The sequence below is a fragment of the Scyliorhinus torazame genome, chromosome 2, assembly GCF_047496885.1.
Source record: "Scyliorhinus torazame isolate Kashiwa2021f chromosome 2, sScyTor2.1, whole genome shotgun sequence".
NCBI lineage: Eukaryota > Metazoa > Chordata > Chondrichthyes > Carcharhiniformes > Scyliorhinidae > Scyliorhinus > Scyliorhinus torazame.
Window position 1 is genome coordinate 215,054,629 of NC_092708.1, and position 22,414 is coordinate 215,077,042.

The 22,414-nt window shown below is 51.4% G+C and overlaps 1 long non-coding RNA gene across 1 annotated transcript in view; it reads left to right on the forward strand.

Moving 5' to 3' along the window:
- LOC140407844 (uncharacterized) overlaps nucleotides 1-22,414 on the forward strand; it is a 64,068-nt gene that overhangs the window by 1,089 nt on the left and 40,565 nt on the right. Inside the window, exon 2 of the long non-coding RNA XR_011939835.1 lies at nucleotides 4,930-5,032. This is a non-coding gene — a long non-coding RNA (uncharacterized lncRNA). The remainder of the gene's footprint in view (nucleotides 1-4,929; nucleotides 5,033-22,414) is intronic.

Consider the following 22,414-nt stretch of genomic DNA (forward strand, 5'->3'; position numbering starts at 1 on the left):
CCTCCCTCTCCCCCTCTCTCCCCCCCCCCTCCCCCTCTCCCCCCCCCCCCTCCCCCTCTCCCCCCCCCCTCCCCCCTCTCCCCCCCCCTCCCTCTCCCCCCCCCCCCTCCCCCTCTCCCCCCCCCCTCCCTCTCCCCCTCTCCCCCCCCCTCCCCCTCTCCCCCCCCCCCTCCCCCTCTCCCCCCCCCCTCCCCCTCTCCCCCCCCCCTCCCCCTCTCCCCCCCCCCCTCCCTCTCGCCCCCCCCCCTCCCTCTCGCCCCCCCCCTCCCTCTCGCCCCCCCCTCCCTCTCGCCCCCCCCTCCCTCTCCCCCCCCTCCCCCCCCTCCCTCCCCCCCCCCCTCCCCCCCTCCCTCCCCCCCCCCTCCCTCTCCCCCCCCCTCCCTCCCCCTCTCCCCCCCCCCCCCTCACCCCCCCCCTCCCCCCTCCCCCTCCCCCCCCCCCTCCCCTCCCCCCCCCTCCCCCCCCCTCCCCCTCCCCCCCCCCCCCCTCCCCCCTCCCCCCCCACCCCCCCCCCCCCCCTCCCCCCCCCCCCCCCCCCCCCTCTCCCCCCCCCCACCCTCCCCCCCCCCCCTCCCTCCCCCCCCCCCTCCCCCCCCCCCCCCTCCCCCCCCCCCCCCTCCCCCCCCCCCCCCCCCCCCTCCCCCCCCCCCCCCCTCCCCCCCCCCCCTCCCCCCCCCCTCCTCCCCCCCCCCCTCCCCCCCCCCCCCTCCCCCCCCCCCCCCTCCCCCCCCCCCCCCCTCTCCCCCCCCCCCCCTCCCCCCTCCCCCCCCCTCCCCCTCCCCCCCCCTCCCCTCCCCCCCCCTCCCCCTCCCCCCTCCCCCTCCCCCCCCTCCCCTCCCCCCTCCCCTCCCCCTCCCCCTCCCCTCCCTCCCCCCCCCTCCCTCCCCCTCCCCCCCCCTCCCTCCCCCTCCCCCTCCCCTCCCTCCCCCTCCCCCTCCCCCCCCTCCCCCCCCTCCCCTCCCTCCCTCCCCCCCCCTCCCTCCCCCTCCCTCCCCCCCCTCCCCTCCCCTCCCCCCTCCCCCCTCCCCTCCCTCCCCCCCCTCCCCTCCCTCCCCCTCCCCCTCCCCTCCCTCCCTCCCCCCCCCTCCCCCTCCCTCCCCTCCCCCTCCCCCTCCCTCCCCTCCCTCTCCCCTCCTCCCTCCCCTCCCCCCTCCCCCTCCTCCCCTCCCCTCCCCCTCCCCCCCTCCCCTCCCCCTCCCCCCCTCCCCTCCCCCCCTCCCCCCCCCCCTCCCTCCCCCCCTCCTCCCTCCCCCCTCCCCCCTCCCCTCCCCTCCCCCTCCCCCCCCTCCCTCTCCCCCCCTCCCCCCCTCCCCTCCCCCCTCCCTCTCCCCCCCCTCCCCTCCCCTCTCCCTCTCCCCCCCTCTCCCCCCCTCTCCCCCCCCTCTCCCTCTCCCCCCCTCCCCCCCCTCTCCCCCCCCCCTCCCCTCCCCCCCCTCCTCCCCCCCCCCCCCCACCCTCCCCCCCCCCCCCCCTCCCCTCCCCCCCCCCTCCCCTCCCCCCCCCCCTCCCCCCTCCCCCCCCCCCCTCCCCCTCCCCTCCCCTCCCCCCCCCCCTCCCCCTCCCCTCCCCTCCCCCCCCCCTCCCCTCCCCTCCCCCCCCCCCTCCCCTCCCCCCCCCCTCCCCCCCCCCTCTCCCCCCCCCCCTCCCCCTCCCCTCCCCTCCCCCCCCCCCCTCCCCTCCCCCCCCCTCCCCCCCCCCTCCCCCCCCCCTCTCCCCCCCCCCCCCTCCCTCTCCCCCCCCCTCCCTCTCCCCCCCCCCTCTTCCCCCCCCCTCTCCCCCCCCTCTCCCCCCCCCTCCCCTCCCTCCCTCCCCTCCCCCTCCCCCTCCCTCCCTCCCCTCCCCCTCCCCCTCCCCCTCCCTCCCTTCCCCCCCCTCCTCCCTCCCCCATCCCCCTCCCCCTCCCCCCCCCCCCCCCCCCACGCTGCAAGCTGCTATTTGAACTGGTCCAAGGGGATTTCCCTCCGTACAGTATGCTATGTGGCGGGGTCCCGCGATGTCATTTTGATTAACTTGGCTAGCAGCCGAGCAACAGTATTGAAATAACGGGAAATATCCCTCTTTTCAATTCTGATTGTTAGAGCCCTTCAGAGGCTTCGGGAAGAAGAGAGCAATCGCCAATTTATTTCAGTTCTACTTAAACGCCTTCACAAACGAAGACACATCCAAAACCACAGATCACATCCTCCCAAAAAGAAAAACCACCAGCAGCGGTGGGGGACCGGGGGGGGGGGGGGGGGGGGTGAAGGGGGGAAGACAGTTGCGCCCTGACAAACTTATTGCCCCTAACAAATAATCACAACAACTAAATCACCCCCACTGAGAAGAAACCCCCACCCCTCCAGTCCCCAAACTACCCGCATCTTCCGAACTCTGTTGTTCCAGCTCCTCCGTCTCCCATCAACGTTCAGTTCTCCCCCAGTTTATGGTCTCTGATAAAGTCATTGGCCTCCTACAGTACCCCAAAACGGGTCTGCCTTCAGTATAAAACCTATTTGGCCTTGCTGAACCCAGCGTACCTCTTCGCCAGCTCCGCTCTGATGTCTTGATAGATTCGGACTCTGTTCCCCTCCCATTTACAGTTCCACGCCCCATGGCCCATCACAGGATCTTCTCCTTCTCCACAAACTTATGAAGCCTCACAATCACCACCCGTGGTGGCAAAAGAGCTGAATGCCAAAGGTGAGGTGAGAGTGACTGTTCTTGACATCAAGGCAGTATTTGACCGAGTATGGCATCAAGGAGCCCTAGCTAAACTGAAGTCAATGGGAATCAGGGGCAAAACTCTCTGCTGGTTGGAGCGAAATGTGGCAAAAAGGAAGATGATTGTGGTGTTTGGAAGTCAATCTCTGCTCCAGGGCATCACTGCAGGAGTTGCTCAGAGTAGGGTCCTAGGCCCAACCACCATCAGCTGCTTCATCAATGACCTCCTTTCCATTATAAGGTCAGAAGTGGGATGTTTGCGGATGCCTGCACAATGTTCAGCACCATTCACATCTCCTCAGATAATGAAGCAGTCCATGTCCAAATGCAGCAAGACCTGGACAATATCCAGGCTTGGGCTGACCAGTGACAAGTTACATTCACACCACACAAGTGCTAGGCAATGTCCATCTCCTACAAGAGAGCATCTAACCACCCCCCCCCCCCTTGACATTCAACGGCATGCCCATCGCTGAATCCCTCACAATCAACTAGCCATATTAATACTGTAGCTATAAGAGCAGGTCAAAGGCTAGGAAACCTACGAGAACCCCCCCCCCCCCACTGAAGCCCAAAGCCTGTTCACCATCTACAAGGCGCAAGTCAGGAGTGAAATGGAATACTCTCCACTTGCCTGGATGAGTGCAGCTCCAACAACACTCAAGAAGCTCAACACCATCCAGGACAAAGCAGCCCTCTTGATTGCTCCCCCTTCCACAAACATTCAAACCCTCCACCACTGACGAACAGTGGCAGTCGTGTGTACCATCTACAAGATTCACTGCAACAACTCACCAAGGTTCCTTAGGCAGCACCTTCCAAATCCACGACCACTACCATCCAGAAGGACAAGAGCATCAGATACCTGGGAACCCCACCACCTGGAGGTTCCCCTCCAGTCACTCACCAACCTGATTTGGAAATATATTGTTGTTCCTTCACTGTCGCTGGGGCAACGTCCTGAAACTCCCTGCCTAACAGCACAGCGACTGCAGCGGTTCAAGAAGGCAACTCACCACCACCTTCTGAAGGGCAATTAGGGATGGGCAATAAATGCTGGCCTAACCAGCAACGCCCACATCTCGTAAATTAATTTTTTAAAATTCTTCTAAACTCCAGTGAATATAATCCTAACCGACTCAGTCTCCCCTCTTACATCAGTTCTGCCATCCCAGGAATCAGTCTGGTAAACTTTTAGTGTACCCCCTCAATAGCAAGAACATCCTTCCTCAGATAAGGAGATCTAATCTCCGTACAATATTCCAAGTGTGCCCTCACCAAGGCCCTGTATAACTGCAGCAAGGCATCCTTGTTACTGTACTCAAGTCCTCTCGCTATGAAGGCCAACATGCCATTTTCCTGCTTTACCGCCTGCTGCATCTGCATGCTTACTTTCAGTGACTGGTATACAAGGACACCCAGGTCTTCTTGCACATTGCCATCTCTCAATCTATAGCCATTCAGATAATCTGCCTTCCTGTTTTTGTTACCAAAGTGGATAACCTCGCATTTATCCACATTATACTGTATCTGCCATGCATTTGCCCACTCACTCAATTTGTCTGAATCACACTGAAGGATCTCTGCATCCTCCTCACAGCTCACCCTCCCACCCAACTTTGAGTCATCTGTAAATTTGGAGATTTACATTTAGTTCCTTCATCTAAATCATTAATATATATTGTGAATAGCTGGGGTCCCAGCACCGATCCTTGCGGTACTCCACTAATCACTGCCTGCCATTTGGAAAAAGACCCATTTTTTCCTACTCTTGTTTCCTGTCTGCCAACCAGTTTTGTATCCATTTTCATGCGCTACTCCTAATCCCATGCGCTTTATTTTACACACTAATCTCTTATGTGGTACTTTGTCGAAAGCCTCATGAACCTCTCTACTAAATTAAGCAGATGCCTCAGATGAATTGTCAAAGTCTACCATCTTTATTTTGAGACTAAACAATATATTGATAAATGTACTCCCGCAAGCTCAGATTGGATTGGAATGGCTGGGTTTAATGGGGCAGATAGTTGGAGTTCTGGCATTGCACACTTGTGTTGTGTCTGAGGAAGTAGTGATAAGGTGTCAGGCTGTGCACTAATACTCCTCTTTCTAATACTCAGAATGAGGCTCCTGTAAAAATGCATTTTCACACCCAAGACTAACAACTCAGACTCGCATTCAGTTGCATCTGCCCACACAGACCTCTTCCTGTCTTTTCAATTATCACAGAAGAAATCAAGCACTCGATAACAAAAAGCTGTGGAGACAATGGAGAAGATGAGAAATTTGGGGCTCTTCATTCTGTGTCTTCCTGCATTCATCCAACTGGGAGGTAAATTTTACCCTTTCTTCATGTGTCCATCAATGTATGAACAAAATTCCTTTGAACCTGTCACTGTAGAGAGTCAGTGCCCTCTGCAGATATTAGACCTCCCTGCCTGTATACCCAGGATGTGGAGATGCCGGCGTTGGACTGGGGTGAGCACAGTACGAAGTCTTACAACACCAGGTTAAAGTCCAACAGGTTTGTTTCGATATCACTAGCTTTCGGAGCGCTGCTCCTTCCTCAGGTGAATGAAGAGGTCTGTCCTCTTCATTCACCTGAGGAAGGAGCAGCGCTCCGAAAGCTAGTGACATCGAAACAAACCTGTTGGACTTTAACCTGGTGTTGTAAGACTTCGTACTGTGTATACCCAGGAGACATGGCTCTGCAATTATCTTAATGTGCAGTTAGCCATCACAGAGTTGAAAGTCCCTGATTCTTTTTTCCCTGTTGAGCACCCTTGAACTCTCCCATCCCAGTGCCAGCCAGCCATTCTCAATGATTGCCCTTCTTATGGTCAGTCTGTATCAGAGACCAGCAGTCCATATCTCAGCCATTCATCAGCAGGTCACAAAGCAGACCACAGCTCTGTGCTTAGCTGCTGGTCTCAGCAGGCGTAACAGTAAATATAGACAAGGGAAATATTGGCCTCAGTGCAGCTAACCTAATAGAGTTCAGCAGTTTTCCCAGAATTGGAACATGATTCATTAAACAGGAATGGTGTGGGATTCCTGGTCTGTGTAATTGGAGCTGATTATACATTACTGTACAAGAATAGTGTGGGATTCCTGGTCTGAATATGCCAGATGATTATACATTACTGAACAGGAATAGTGTGGGATTCCTGGTCTGTGTATTCAGGGTGGAGAATGTATTACTGTACAGGAATAGTGTGGGATTCCTGGTTTGTGTACTCAGGGTGGATTATACATTACTGTACAGAAATAGTGTGGGATTCCTGGTCTGCATATTCAGAGCTGGTTATACATTACTGGACCGGAATGGTGTGAGATTCGTAGTCTGTGTATTCATGGCTGATTATCCATTACTGTACTGGAATGGTATGAGATTCTTGGTCTGCATATTCACTGTGGATTATACATTACTGTACAGGAATGGTGTGAGATTCCTGGTCTGCGTATTCAGGGTGGATTATACATTACTGTACAGGAATGGTGTGAGATTCCTGGTCTGCATATTCAGGGTGGATTATACATTACTGTACAGGAATGGTGTGGGATTCCTGGTCTGCTTATTCAGGGTGGATGATACATTACTGTACAGGAATAGTGTGGGATTACTGATCTGCATATTCAGGGTGGATTATACATTACTGTACAGGAATGGTATGAGATTCCTGGTCTGCATATTCACTGTGGATTATACATTACTGTACAGGAATAGTGCGGGTTTCCTGGTCTGCTTATTCAGGGTAGATTATCCTTTACTGCACAGGAATAGTGGGGGATTCCTGGTCTGCTTATTCAGGGTAGATTATCCTTTACTGCACAGGAATAGTGTGGGATTCATGGTCTGCTTATTCAGGGTAGATTATGCATTACTGTACAGGAATAGTGTGGGATTCCTGGTTTGTGTATTCAGGGTGGATTATGCATTAATATACAGGAATAGTGTGGGTTGCCTGGTTTGTGTACTCAGGGTGGATTATACATTACTGTACAGAAATAGTGTGGGATTCCTGGTCTGTGTATTCGTGGCTGATTATCCATTACTGTACAGGAATGGTATGAGATTCCTGGTCTGCATATTCAGTGTGGATTATACATTACTGTACAGGAATGGTGTGAGATTCCTGGTCAGCATATTCAGGGTGGATTATACATTACTGTACAGGAATGGTGTGGGATTCCTGGTCTGCTTATTCAGGGTGGATGATACATTACGGTACAGGAATAGTGTGGATATCCCTATCTCATCGAACTTGCACACATTTTGACACGAAGAGGCAATTTAGCATGGCCAATCCACCAAACCGACTGCGGGAGGAAATTGGAGCATCCGAGGAAACCCACAAAGACATGGGGAGAACTTTTAAAGTCCAGAGTCACCCGAGGCTGGATCGAACCTAGAACCCTGTCGCTCATAGGCAGGAGATAGGAAGAATAAAACAGTCACATACTGCTTGAATAATAAAGAACAGGGTGAAAAAACAAATTATTTACATTCATAAATCATCAAAAGTCAATTGTGCAATAAATATGCAAAAGTAATTCCTGGGGTACAGTTCTAGAAGGATAGAAATGAGAAGGAGTTAAGTTATGCTAAACTTGCATCAAACTGGGGTTAGATCACGACAGAGGTGTTGTGCACTGTTTTGGTCTCCATGTTATAAAAGGAATAGTTAGGTACTGGAGATGGTGCTAAAAGGATTTGCAAGGATACTACCAAAATTCAGAAGGTATAATTATCAGGAAAGGCTGAGGTCTATTCACAAGAAAAGAAAAGGCTGAAGAGTGTCTTTCAAGGTTATGAAAATGTTTGACAGGCTGTACAAAGAGAAAATGGTTCCACTTATGGCAAGGCCAAAACTGGCCATCATAAATACAAGATAGTCACTGGTAAAATCCAAAAGGGAATTCAGGAAAAACTTCTTCATCCCAAAGAGTGGTAAAAATGTGGAACTTTTACCTCATGGAGCAGTTGAGGCAAATAGCGAAGACAAAAACAGCTGGGATTTAAATAGCACCTTTAGGTGAATAAAACAGCAGCTGGATGGCCAGTCCTGCAGCCACAACGCGCTGCCGGAGACTTAACAAGGAAAATTTGTGACTTCCGCCCCTCACGGGGAAAGAAATCCCGCTCTTTGGAGCTGCCAGCGAGTCCAATTGACCAGCAGCTCCATCATCCTGCCAGCGCTAAGAGAGTGTTAGTGGCCATTGCCAGGACTGCAAAAAGAGAGGGAAGAAGGTCCCTGGATTTCCAAGACCAGTAAGTCTGGAGTCTTGGGTAGGGAGGATTTTGGGAGGTCAGGGAGGGGGTTTGAGTTTCAACTGTGAGGGATTAGAAAGAGGGGGGGCTACCAGTTTAGGGGGCTGATGCCCCCCCCCTTCCCGCCCTTTGAAGAATGGTGTTTAAAAATTGGACCACTAAAATAAAAGCAAAATATTTCAGTTGCTGAATATCTGAAATAAAAACAGAACATTCTGGAAGGACTCGGCAGATCTGGCAGCACCCGTAGAGAGAGAAACAGAGTTAACGTTTCGAACCCATGAGACTCAGCTTTGAAGAACAACCTTTCTTCACAGATGCTGCCAGACCTACTGTGCCTTTCCAGACTTTCTGTTTTATTTATGTTAAAAAAAAAAAAAAAAAAAAAAAAAAATCGGGTTGCCCGCTGCTGCCCGGCTTGGGCAGCATGTTATTAGGGTCAATCAGCTTGGTAATAATAATCTTTATTAGTGTCACAAGTAGGCTGACATTAATACTGCAATGAAGTTACTGTGAAAATCCCCTAGTCGCCACGCTCTGGCACCTGTTCGGGTACAAGGAGGGAGAATTCAGAATGTCCAGTTCACTTAACAGCACGTCTTTCAGGACTTGTGGGAGGAAACCAGAGCACCCGGAGGAAACCCACGTAGACACAGAGAGAACGTGCAGACTCCACACAGACAGTGACCCAAGTCAGGAATTGAACCTGGGTCCCTGGAGCTGTGAAGCACCAGTGCTAACCACTGTGCTACCTGCTACCGTAATGAGTCTCATTGAGCTTTTGCCTATTTAAATATGGCAGGAAGCTGCCAATTTCAGTGCGATCCCAAACCCCCTCCCCCTGTATTATGGGGATTAGCTCGGGGGTGGCTAGGAAAGTGATGGGGTGGCGGTGGAGGCACGTAAGATAGGATTGGGTAAGTACCCCAAAGATGTGCTGGGGAACCCCTCTCAGAACTTCACTTCCTCTGAGCAATCCCACTGCAAACCCTCAGGAAATGCAATTTAAATCACCAGTTACCCAGAAAAAGTTAGAAGAATTAAAACCTCTTCTAACCTCTGGGTAACTATTGCACAGGCCCAGACTGACTCCTCATATCATAATAACAATGATCTTTATTGTCACAAGTAGGCTTACATTAACACTGCAATGAAGTCACTGTGAAAATCCTCTAGTCGCCACATTCCGGCGCCTATTTGGATACACAGAGGGAGAATTCAGAATATCCAATTCAACTAACAGCACGTTTTCCGGGACTTGTAGAAGGAAACCGGAGCACCCGGAAGAAATCCATGCAGACACGGGGACAATGTGCAGACTCCATACAGACAGTGACCCAAGCAGGGAATCGAACCTGGGACCCTGGAGCTGTGAAGCAACAGTGCTAATCATTGTGCCACCATGCCGCCCTCATGGGATTCCCTCCACACCCCTAGCCCTCCTAGCAGCTCCAATCTGAGCAGCATCCACCCTCGCTACCGGACCCACCCCACCCTAAAGACATGCCAAACTCCCCTGCACCCATTCCTCCTCTTCCTCCATCAGGTCAAACTTCCCCTTCTCTCCATCCCGAGGGCCTCAGGTTTATTGAGGGTGAAGATGGCATGTCAACCGGGAATGAGTTGGAAAAGTCAAATCTCGAGATAACAAAAGCACGGGTGAAGCTCTCAGTAGCGGGCGAGTTGAGTTGGACAATGTTAAGGAGGTAGATATAGGCAGTTTTATAAGGGCAGAGATCTGTGGCCAGAGTTCACCTCAAAGTTAAATAGAACATTAATTGAGAACGGTTTGCTTTGTTGCTAACTTTGGCTGTTTTGTAATTTGGCGCTGTTTAATTACATTTGCTCAAGAGTCGCCAGGTATCTTTCGACACCGCCACAAGGTTCAGAACCGAATACTGATCAATGACTCGATATACCAGTTAGTAAGTTCAAAAGCAATGCTCATTTATTTACACAGTCAAATCTACTCATGCATAAACTCTACAAACTAAACTATCACTATTACTAAAGCCTATACTTAGCTTCGGGTGCCCACTCAGTCAGAGGAACAATGGCCGTTGCTCGGTTCTGAGGCTGTTGGGTTGAGCTGTTTACAGGATAGCAACTAGGAGCGTCTATCTCGTAGCGTGCGGTGACTTGGAACTTACTTGGTCTGCTGTAGCTGCTAGGCTGGTCTCTCTCTTCACTGAGAGCCAAAGCCAAAGAAGAAAGATTCTCTCTTTGCTGAGTGCTTATTTACTCAAAAGGGCTTCGCGCGCTTTTGGGCGGGCCTTGAACTTGGCCTCAATTAATTGGGCCTTTCCCAATCATTCGTATCGATCTGCCTCCAATTGAGGGGTGGTTCCCTGATTGCTGGGCGTGTCCTAGGTGACCGTTGGTCTGCTTTGTTTTAATCTCTTCTGGCGCCGGGGTGTCTGCCTTAACATTGTGATCTAAATGTTTCCCTTTTGTCCCTGGAGATGGCTCATTAGTATGTAAATCGTTTGGTAGTTTCTGTCCTATCTGAGAACTAAGGTTCTAATCAACAGGCAGACCTTGCACCTGCTTGTTTCTTAGCAATGTCCAATTTTCCCTGCATTCTTTGCAAGTGTCCATTTTATAATCGGGATGTGGCCATCCCAGATGGCTACAGCTTCAGCATAATAAAATTGAAAGACAGAAGGATGGAATAGAACCATAGGATCTCTAAGGTGCTGAAGGAGGCCATTCGACCCATCGAGTTGACACCAATCCTCTGAAAGAGAGCCCTACCTCGGCACATACCCCCACCCTATTCCCATAACCCCACCAAACCTGCACATCTTTGGACACTAAGGGGCAATTTAGCATGGGCAATCCATCTAAACTGCACAGCTTTGGACCGTGGAAGGCAACCGGAGCACCTTGAGGAAACCCACGCAGATGCAGGAAGACTAAGTCCCCACACGGCATGAAAACTGTGGCGTTTCACGATGGAAAAAACGTTGTGAAACAGCCACCGATTCCCCGATCCGGGGGTGGGGAGGGGGGGCTAGCAGCCAGGCAGCGTAGAGCACCCGGCTCTAGCTGCCGATACGGCCTGGAGAATTGCTGGGTCTGTGGCCGCGCCGTGCTTCATGGCGGAAGCCACTCGTGGACCCGGCCCATGAAATAATGCCCCCCTTGGCCGGGTCCGCAAGCGGCTTCCGCCATGAAGCACGGCGCGGCCGCTGCAGGCCGTCACCGCGCACATGTGCGGCCACGAACCTGGCAATTCTCCAGGCCATAATGGCAGCTAGAGCTGGGTGCTCTACGCTGCCTCCCTGCTAGCCCCAGTAAAACGGGGAATTGGTGGCCATTTTGCGCCAGTTTTCATGGCGCATCGTTTTCACGACGGCGAGAGGACATAGTCTCCAAACCGGAGAATCCAGCCCGGTGTTTCCGAATGATGTCACTAAGAGGTAGATGAGACATAGGAGAAGACCAGAAAAAGGTCCTTCTTGGATAGTGAAGGCCCACCCAAAGGAGGAACCAGAGTTGATGAAAGAGCGGCCTGCCCACTCTCATCCACCAAGTATTGAGTAATTTGAGGGTCGGAGGCCTGGGGTTAGAGTGTGTTTGACTGCAGTGGTCACGTTTTTAACAAAATAATTCTGTTTTGCAGGGCACTTTTAGGAGCCAATCAAACCAGGTTTTCTAGAGTCAAGGAAAGAATACGTTTACTAGTTAGTAAACCCAAGGAAATACTAATCATAAAATATGTGAAAACACACACTCACAGATATCAGGAGGAAAAAAAGTTAGGGTTGGATTATTTGTTGCAAGTCAGTGAGGACGGAGAATTTTGGCACGCCTTTCACTGGCGGCGGGAGTCTTCACTCCCACCGCTTGTCAATGGGAATTCCCATTGAAGCCACCCCATGCTGCCGGGAAATCCACGGGTGGGGTGCACTGCCGGTGGAACCAGCAAGTGGCTGGAGAATCTCGCCCTTCCAGTCCAAATAAAAGTTAAAAGAATATATGATTATGTCTCGGCTTGTCCTTGAGGTGTAGACTGTTGTAGGCAGTTAGCCGAGTTCCTTTAAAACCTTGGAGTTGAATTAAAGTTCAGGTAACTGCTTTTTGCTGGAGATGATTTCTTTCCTTTTAATTGCGTAAACTGTTTCCCAGAAATTGATGAGTTTGATATGAACACTTTAGCACAGCACCAGGAGCTGAAAATCTGACTAGAGAGTTTGAAACATATGCTTTCAGAAAGGAAGGATACAGATTTGGTAGATGACAACATGATCCAGGGCTCATGTGACATAAGAACATAAGGGGTTAAATTTTACTGGCAAGAGGCATATGGTTCAGCCCTGCACCACTTAGAAACAATTGTTGCAAAACAACCAAAGTCCGAGAGTCGGGGATGGTTCAGGAACCCTAGGGAGGGGAGGGAGGGGCCAGTGGCATAGGCACCATCTTGGGAGTGGTTCGCCAATGTGCACAGGAGACACACCCAAAGGAGGAACCAGAGTTGATGAAAGTGTGGCCTGCCCACTCTCATCCAAGTATTGAGTAGTTTGAGGGTCGGAGGCCTGGGGTTAGAGTGTGTTTGACTGCAGTGGTCACGTTTTTAACAAAATAATTCTGTTTTGCAGGGCACCTTTAGGAGCCAATCAAACCAGGTTTCCTAGAGTCAAGGAAAGAATAAGTTTACTAGTTAGTAAACCCAAGGAAATGCTAATCATAAAATATGTGACAACACACACTCACAGATGTCAGGAGGAAGAAAAGTTAGGGTTGGATTATTTGTTGCAAGTCAGTGAGGACGGAGAATTTTGGCACGCCTTTCACTGGCGGCGGGAGTCTCCACTCCCACCGCTTGTTAATGGGAATTCCCATTGAAGCCACCCCATGCTGCCGGGAAATCCACGGGTGGGGTGCACTGCCGGTGGAACCAGCAAGTGGCTGGAGAATCTCGCCCTTCCAGTCCAAATTAAAGTTAAAAGAATATATGATTACGTTCTCTGCTTGTCCTTGAGGTGTAGATTGTTGTAGGCAGTTAGCCGAGTTCCTTTAAAACCTTGGAGTTGAATTAAAGTTCAGGTAACTGCTTTTTGCTGGAGACGATTTCTTTCCTTTTAATTGCGTAAACTGTTTCCCAGAAATTGATGAGTTTCTCCGGAGGTTCTTCCTGATGGACAATTGCCATCTCTGTGAATGAGTCTTAGATTGTGAAGAGATAAGGGCCGGAACATTCCAGCCATTCCACCGACGGTGCAGCCCTGCTGTGGAGTTCCCAGCAGCAAGGGGCGCATTCAGCAGGAAACACTATTGACAACGGCAGGACCAGAAGATCCCAACGCCGGCCCATGACAGGACATCTCCGCGAAACATGCGTCGGGTTACACCAGAAATCCTGCCTTAGGTTTTTCTTCTCAGAGAAAGAGATTCCTAAATGCACCCTTCAGCAGTTTTTCCAGATAATGTCCACGATCTCGCTCTGCTTCTGGCTTGACAATTTTTAAAAATTCATTTACAGGATGTGGGCATTGCTGGCTAGGCCAGTATTTATTACCCATCATAGTTACCCTTGAGAACGTGGTGGTGCCTTCTTGAACCGCTACAGTCTCTGTGGTGTTGGTATACCCACAGTGCTGAAAGGGAGGCAGTTCCAGGATGTTGCCCCAGCGACAGTGAAGAAACAGTGATATATTTCCAAGTCATGATGGTGAATGATTTGGAGGGGAACCTCCAGGTGGTGGGGTTCCCATGTATCTGCTGCCCTTTTTCCTCCAAATGGTAGCAGTCATGGATTTGGAATGTTCTGCCTAAGGAGCCTTGGTGAGTTCTTGCAGTGCATATTGTAGATATTACATACAGCTGCAGTTGTTTGTTGATGATGGAGGGATTAAATATTTATAGAAGGAGTAGCAATCAAGTGTGCTGCTTTGACCATGATGGTGTTGAGCTTCTTCAGTCTTGTAGGACATTCACTCACCGAGGCAACTGGTGAATATTCCATCACACTTCAGACTTGAGCCTTGTAGATGGTGGATAGGCTTGCTCATAGGGTTCCGAGCCTCTGAACTATTCTTGTAGCCACAGTATTAATATAACTAATCCAGTACAATTTCTGGTCAATGGTAAACCCCAGGATGTTGTTAATGGAGGATTCAGTGATGATAATGCCACTGAATGTCAAGGGGATGGTTAAATCCTTTCTTGTTGGATCTGGTCATTGCCTGCCACTTGTGATGTGAATGTATCTTGGCACTTGTCAGCCCAAGTCTGGATGTTATCCAGGTCTCGCTGTACTTGGACATGGACTGCTTCATTATCTGAAGAGTCATGAATGGTGCTGAACATTGTACAGTCATTAACGAACATTCCCACTTCTGACCTTATCATGGAGGGAAGATCATTGATGAAGTAGGAAGATGGTTGGGCTAAGGACATTATCCTGAAGAACTCCTGCAGTGATGTCCTGGGCGGAGATGATTGACCTCCAATAATCACTACCATCTTCCTTTGTGTTAGGTATGACTCCAACCAGCGGAGAGTTTCCCCCCCGATTCCCATTGACTCCAGTTTTGATCGGGCTCCTTGATGCCATACTCGGTCAAATACTGCCTTGATGTCAAGGGCAGTCACTCTCACCTCATCTCTGGAATTCAGCTCCTTTGTCCATGTTTCAACCAAGGCTGTAATGAGGTCAGGAGCTGAGTGACCCTGGCGGCAACCACACTGAGCGTCCGTCAGCAGGTTATTGCTGAGTCAGTGCCGCTTGGTAGTGCTGTCAATGACCCCTTCCAGCATTTTGCTGATGATGGAAAGTAGACTGATAGGGCAGTAATTGGTTGGGTTAGATTTGTCCTGTTTCTTGTATACAGTACATAGCTGGGCAATTTTCCACATTGCTGGGTAGATACCAGTGTTGTAGCTGTACTGGAACACCTTGGCTAGGGGCATGGCAAATTCTGGAATAGAAGTCTTCAATAGTGTTGTTAGGATGCTGTCAGGCCCCATAGCCTTTCCAGTATCCAGTACCTTCAGCCAGTTGGCTGGACAGTTGATTCATGATGCAGAGCAAGGCCAGCAGCGTGGGTTCAGTTCCCATACCACCTGAGGTTATTCATGAAGGCCCCGCCTTCTCAACCTTGCCTCTCGCCCGAGGTGTGGTGATCCTCAGATTAAATCACCACCAGTCAGCTCTCCCCTTCAAAGGGGAAAGCAACCAATAGTCATCTGGGAGTATGGCGAATTTACCTTTACCTAGTTGTAATATTGTAGCTTCACCAGGTTGACATCAAATTTTTTGTTATGCCTGGTGCTGCTTCTGGTATGCCCTCCTGCACTCTTCTTTGAACCAGAGTTGATCTGTGGCTTGATGGTAATGGTAGAGTGGGGGTTATGCTTGGTCCATGTGGTAATAGATTGTGGCTGAATACAATTCTGCTGCTACTCAGGGCCCACAACGCCTCACGGATGATCAGTTTTGAGTGGCTAGATCTGTTCAATGAATCTATCCCATTTCGCACAGTGACATTTCATTCAATCAGATCTCATTCAATCTGCAGTCCATGCTTGTGTTAAACAAGCTTTTCTTTTTTTTTTAATAAACATTTTATTGAGGTATTTTTTGGTATTATAACAACAACACAATAAACAATGTACATGAAACTATAAACATAGTGCAAAAGCCGTCTCCCTCCCTTACAGGTCCCACCTTAATTAGCCCCCTACTCTAAGCTAAACTAACCCCCCCCCCCTCCCCTTCTGCTGACGATTAATTTTCCGCGAAGAAGTCGACGAACAGTTGCCACCTCCGGGCGAACCCTAACATTGACCCTCTCAAGGCGAACTTCATTTTCTCCAAACAGAGAAAGCTAGCCATGTCCGATAGCCAGGTCTCCGACTTCGGGGGCTTTGAGTCCCTCCAAGCTAATTGTATTCGTCTCCGGGCTACCAGGGAAGCAAAGGCCAGAATTTCTGCCTCTTTCTCCTCCTGGATTCCCGGGTCTTCCGACACCCCGAAAATCGCCACCTCTGGATTCAGCGCCACCCTTGTTTTTAACACCGTGGACATGACATCCGCAAACCCCTGCCAAAATTCCCTAAGCTTCGGACATGCCCAGAACATGTGAACGTGGTTCTCTGGTCCTCCCACACATTTTGCACACCTGTCTTCCACCCCAAAGAATCTGCTCATCCAGGCCACTGTCATGTGAGCCCGGTGAACGACCTTGTATCAGGCTGGGCCTGGCACATGTTGTGGACGCGTTGACTCCACTCAACGCGTCCGCCCATAGACCATCATTTATCTCTCCTCCCAGCTCCTCCTCCCACTTGCGCTTCAGCTCCTCGGTCTGCATCTCCAATGACCCCATAAGTTCCTTGTAAATGTCCGAGACGCTTCCTTCTCCTACCCACCCTCTGGAAAATACCCTGTCCTGAATCCCCCTTAGCGGTAGGAGCGGGAAGGTTGACACCTGTTTACGTAGGAAGTCCCGCACCTGCAGATACCTGAATTTGTTTCCCCTCGCCAACCCAAACTTCTCCTCCAGTGCGCTCAAACTCGGAAAGCTCCCCTCTATAAACAGATCCCCCATCCTCTCAATCCCTGCTCTCCGCCATATCCGGAACCCTCCATCCATACTTCCTGGGGCAAACCGGTGATTATTACTGATTGGGGACCAGACCGATGCTCCCACTGCTCTCACATGTCTCCTCTCGGGAGGACCATCATCTTCACCGTCTGCACCCTCCCAGCTAATGACAACGGGAGCGCGTCCCATCGCCAAAAATCGTCCTTCATTTGGTCTACTAGCCGGGCCAGATTTAATTTATGCAGCCGGTCCCATTCCCGCGCCACTTGAATGCCTAGGTACCTAAAGCTTCCCCCTACTAATCTAAACGGCAGCTCCCCCAATCGCCTCTTCTGTCCCCTCGCCTGGACTGCAAACGTCTCACTTTTCCCCATATTTAGCTTATACACCGAAAAACGGCCAAATTCCCCTAGAATCCTCATGATTTCTTCCATCCCCTCTAATGGGTCCGATACATACAGAAGCAGGTCGTCTGCATAGAGCAAGACTCTGTGCTCCATACCCCCCGGACCAGCCCCGCCTATCCCCTTGAGGCACTCAGAGCAATTGCCAGCGGCTCTATAGCTAGAGCGAACAACAGTGGGGAGAGGGAGCATCCCCGTCTCATCCCCCGTGCAGTCTAAAATAGTCCGATGTTGTCCTATTCGTCCGTACCCTTGCCACCGGAGCCTGATACAGTAACCTGACCCAGTCAATAAAGCCCGGCCCGAATCCGAACCATCTCAGTACCTCCCACAGATAGTCCCATTCTACCCAATCAAAAGCCTTTTCTGCATCCATTGCGATCACTACCTCCACCTCCCTACCTTCCAGGGGCATCATGATCACATTTAACAACCTTCTTACATTAGCTACCAACTGCCTACCGGTAACAAACCTCGTCTGGTCCTCCCCAATAACGTCCAGAACACATCCTCAAACCTGGAGGACAAACTTTTGGCCAGCAGTTTGGCGTCCACATTCAACAGGGATGTTGTGTTAAGCACACTGGGATAACACGGGCTGCAACTGGATGCAGCTTTAACTGAAAGATACTCCAGACCTTGAAGTTAGTTCAATCTGATTTATTGAACCTGTCACACAGTTAGCACAGTTCTCTGTGAGTATGACTCTCTGCTAACCTAAGTGTGATTACTTTGACTGAACCAGATTAGCTCTGAGCCACATGCTGCAGGTGTTATGTGATATATACACCCTGATTCACGCTGTAGATGTCCCCAGTGGAAAGAGGCAGAGTGTGAGTGCCTCGTGCCTTTTATAGTGAGACACCACCCCCGAGTGTCCTGCCTGCTCATTGGTCATGTCCTGTTCTCGGTGTTCATTAGCTGCCTGTATCTCATTAAGTGCATGTCTGTATATCATGACATCTTTTGAAATGTTTTTTGGTAGCATATGTGAAAGTACTTACATGTGTAGGCCGAAAAACTAACTTATTTACATATGGCAGACGGGAAAATATGTACATGTGAAAACAGGTGTCTAATGTGCGAAAACAGAACATATCAAACAAAACAAATGTTCATAAATCCAGTCTCTGGGGCTTGCGTCTGATCCTTGTCGACCACCGGAGAGGTGGTGGTGGGGACGACGGCGCCTTGACAGGCGGGATTGAAGCCTGACTGGTGGCCTCGTGGTTTGAGGTATCAGGGGTGGCACAATAACAGATGGAAACAACAAAGAATGTGGTTGTGGGCAGGCAACAGTGCGCAGTGCCCGTCTGTTTCGCCGCACAACAGAGCCATCAGCCATACGCACAACATACGATCGAGGAGCAGCTTGCGAACAACAACAGCTGGAGCTGACCAGCCTCCATCAGGTAGCTTGATCCGAACAGCATCCGCCGGGGATAACACAGGCAAATCAGTGGCATGAGCATCTTAGCTCTGCTTTTGCCAGTCCCTGAGTTTCTGCACCTTCTGCAGAACCGGGAGGTGATCCAGGTTGGGCAAGTGTATGGCTGGAAGAGTCGTCCGCAGGTCCCTGTTCATCAGGAGTTGAGCCGGTGACATGCCGGTAGACAGAGGGGTTGCCCTGTACGCAAGCAGTGCAACGTTGATGTCAGAAGCAGAATTTGCGGCCTTGCAGATGAGCTGCTTCACTATGTGCACCCCTTTTTCAACCTTCCCGTTGGACTGCGGGTAATGTGGGCTGGAAGTGACGTGTTTGAACTGATATGACTGGGCAAATCTTGACCACTCTGGTCTGCTGAAGCAAGCACCGTTGTCACTCATGACAGTGAGTGGAAAACCATGCCTGGAGAACGTCTCCTTACAGGCCTGGATGACGGTCTTGGATGTGAGGTCCGAGAGCTTCACGACTTCTGGGTAGTTGGAAAAATAATCAATGATTAACACATAATCACGACCATTGGCGTGAAAGAGGTTGTGCCCACCTTGGACCACGGGGAGGTCACGATTTTGTGCTGCTGAAGCGTCTCCTTGCTCTGTGCTGGCTGGAAGTGTTGACAAGGCGCACAGTTGAGGACCATGTTCGAGGTGTCCTGGGTAATACTGGGCCAGTAGACTGCTTGCCTGGCTCTGCGCCTGCACTTCGACACCCAGATGTCCATCGTGGATTTGCCGGAGCATCAAGCTCTGGAGACTGCGTGGAATGACAATGCGGTCCAGCTTGAGGAGGATACCATCAACCACCATCAGGTCGTCCTTCACATTGAAGAATTGAGGGCACTGCCCTTTTTGCCAAACATTGGCGAGGTGGTGCATGACACGCTGCAGAAGAGGGTCTTTGGCTGTCTCATCGCAAATGCAAATCACCTTTTCATCCGACGCCAGGAGGTTGCTGGCTCACAGCTGCACCTGTGATTCAATCTGTTGGATGAATGCCGGAGGTTCACTAGGCTATTGAGCGGGACAAGGCATCCGCAATAATGAGCTCCTTGCCAGGCGTGTACACTAGTTCAAAGTCGTACCTTCTGAGTCTGAGGAGGATGCGCTGCAGCCGGGGAGTCATGTCGTTCAGGTCCTTGTGGATAATGTGGACCAGAGGCCTGTGGTCCGTCTCGACGGTGAACGTCGGCAGGCCATAGACATAATCGTGGAACTTGAGAATTCCAGTGGGAAGGCCCAGGCATTCCTTTTCAATTTGGCGTATCGCTGCTCGGTGGGTGTGATGCATAGGCAACCGGTGCCCAGGATGAGGTGTCATCGCGCTGGAGCAACACCGCGCCGATGCCGTCCTGGCTCGTATCTGTCGAGAATTTTGTTTCCCTGTCAGGGTCAGAAAATGGCAATACAGGTGCAGTAGTGAGCTTGGCTTTCAGCTCCAACCCCTCCGCTTGATGAGCTGCCTGCCACTCAAAGGCAGTGGATTTTTTCACTAGGTGTCTGAGGGCTGTGGCGTGTGAGGCCAGGTTTGGGATAAACTTGCCCAAAAAGTTTACCATGCCTAGGAAGCGCAACACCGCCTTCTTGTCTTCAGGGATCTTCATGGCTTCGATGGCCTTGACCTGGTCTGTGTCCGGACGCACGCCCTGCTGAGAGATCTGGTCATCTGAAAACTTAAGTGTCAACATGCCAAAGCAACACTTGGCCCTGTTCAGCTTGAGGCCATTGGCATGGACACAGCGGAATACCTGCTGGAGACGAGAGATGTGCTCTGGGGGTCGTGGACCAAACGATGATGTCGTCCACATACACACGAACCCCTTCAATGCCCTCCATCATCTGCTCCATGATTCTATGGAAGATCTCCGAGGCGGAGACAATGCCGAACGGTGTGTTGAAGGTTTAGAGCCTTCTGCTGGACTCATCCAGCTGGATTTGCCAGAATCCATGTGGCGCATCTAATTTTGTGAAAAACCGGGCGTGTGCCATCTCACTGGTGAGTTCCTCCTGCTTCGGGATGGGGTAGTGTTCACGCATTATATTCTGGTTGAGATCCTTGGGATCAATGCAGATGCGCAGCTCCCCCGAAAGCTTTTTTACACATACCATCGAGCTGACCCAGTCAGTCGGTTCTGTAACTTTGGAAATGATGCCCTGGTCCTGAAGATCCTTGAACTGCGCCTTCAGGCGCTCCTTCAGTGGAGCCGGGACCCGGCGTGGTTGTTGGACCACAGGCGTGGCATCAGGTCGTAGCAGGATCTTGTACCAATATGGCAGAGTGCCCATCCCGTCAAACACATCCGGATACGGAGCGAGGATGTCGTCAATGCCGGCTTGAAGATCCACGTTGGGGGAGGTCATTGTGTAGACCCGCTGCACAAGGTTTAGCTGCTTGCATGCCTGTGCGTCGAGCAGGTAGGCCCTGGCTGGCTTGACGATTTCAAACCTTAGCTTTGCATAAATGCTCATGTTGGAGACGAGCAGATGGCAGGAACCCAGTGCTGTGATGGCATTGCCGTTATAGTCCAGCAGCTGGCAGGCTGCTGGAAGGAGCTTGGGTGGCTTCTTGATGCGGTTGAAATCTGCCTGTGAAAGGAGATTGGCAGAAGCACCTGTGTCCAGCTTGAACTGGATGGAGCATTGATTTACTCGCATCACCGCACGCCATTCGTCTGCAGAATCCACAATGAGGATGGACAGGCTCCGTGATGATGTTGGTGAGGCATGTTCACGTGTGGTAATGATGCCCACATGGTAGGGGGACTCCAGGCAATCGTCCTCTGGATCCGTTGTACTGCCAGGATCAGAATCCTGTAAACCTTGTTGGACACTCCGAACGCGCCTGCGTTGGAATTGGGAGCGCTGGCCCTGGATTGGTGGTGCAGACCTGCACAAGGCTGCACAGTGTCCAGGCTTTCCGCAATTTAAACATCGCCTGCCTCTTGCAGAGCAGTGTTTCTTTAAGTGGTCGGTGCCGCAGTTCGGGCATGTCATGACGTCGTTACGCTCCGTGGATGTCACACATGCGCAGTGCGTTCGGCAGACGTTCACACCTGCGCAGTGTGGTGATCGGCTGCTTCGTTATCCCATTCGCATCGCGCATCCGTGGGGCTCCGGGAAGAGCGCGCGAAATGGCAACTTTCATCAATGCTGAGGCACTGCATCCGGGAGATAGCCTGCACACATTCTGCCTTGTGGGAGGCAAGTTTCTAATTTTCAGCCGATTTGTATTGGGAATACCGATTTTGTGCGTGCTCACGCACTGTACATGTTTCAATCGCGACAGACAGGGTCATATGCTTGATTTTTAAAAGCTGCTCTCTCAGAGGATCAGAGTGAACTCCAAAAATGATTTGGTCTCTGATCATGGAGTCAGCAATATCACCAAAGTTGCAGGACTGCGCTAGCAGGCGGAGGTTAGTTAAGAAGGAGTTGAAAGATTCATCTTTACCTTGTAGGCGTTGTTTGAATATATAGCGCTCGAAGATTTCTTTGGTGTCCACTTCACAGTGACTGTCAAACTTGTCCAGGATGGTCTGAAACTTTGTCTTGGTCTGGCCTTCGGTGAAGTGAAAAGAGTTGAAGAGTTCGATGGCTTGATCCCCCGCAGTTGAGAGGAGAAGCGCGATCTTCCTTGCATCAGACCCACCCACGAGGTCTGAAGCCTCGATGTACAGCAGAAACCTTTGCTTGAAAGTCCGCCAGTTGGCACTGACATTGCCGGAGGTCCGCAGCTGTTGAGGAGCCTGGATCTTCTTCTGGTGCCGGGATACATTTGCTGGTCGTCACTGAACAGATTGAGGTAAACTACCTAGGGATAGCAGTCCCCTGGTATCATGTTGTGTTAAGCACACTGGGATAACACGGGCTGCAACTGGATGCAGCTTTAACTGAGAGATACTCCAGACCTTGAAGTTAGTTCAATTTGATTTATTGAACCTGTCACACAGTTAGCACAGTTCTCTGTGAGTATGACTCTCTGCTAACCTAAGTGTGATTACTTTGGCTGAACCAGACTAGCTCTTAGCCACGTGCTGGAGGTG